The sequence below is a fragment of the Octopus bimaculoides genome, chromosome 5 (genome assembly GCF_001194135.2).
Source record: "Octopus bimaculoides isolate UCB-OBI-ISO-001 chromosome 5, ASM119413v2, whole genome shotgun sequence".
NCBI lineage: Eukaryota > Metazoa > Mollusca > Cephalopoda > Octopoda > Octopodidae > Octopus > Octopus bimaculoides.
The window spans coordinates 21,488,500-21,488,787 of NC_068985.1; the positions used below are offsets into that span (position 1 = coordinate 21,488,500).

Genomic DNA, 288 nt, shown 5'->3' on the forward strand with positions numbered 1-288 from the left:
TTAATTCAGTTCCAGGTATTACACTAACAGTTCTCTTAATTCAGTTCCAGATATTACACTAACAGTTCTCTTAATTCAGTTCCAGGTATTACACTAACAGTTCTCTTAATATATGATATGTATGAAATATTACCCAAAAGAAATGCAAAGGAAATTATACTCTTTACTCTCTCTTTTACTCGTTTCAGTCATTTGACTGCGGCCATGCTGGAGCACCGCCTTTATTCGAGCAAATCGACCCCAGGACTTATTCTTTGTAAGCCTAGTACTTATTCTATCGGTGTTTTT

The 288-nt window shown here is 35.4% G+C and overlaps 1 protein-coding gene across 1 annotated transcript in view; it reads right to left on the reverse strand.

The window, feature by feature from the left end:
- The window catches only part of LOC106875789 (cytoskeleton-associated protein 5), a 95,040-nt gene that overhangs the window by 57,471 nt on the left and 37,281 nt on the right, over positions 1–288 (reverse strand). The window lies entirely within an intron of this gene.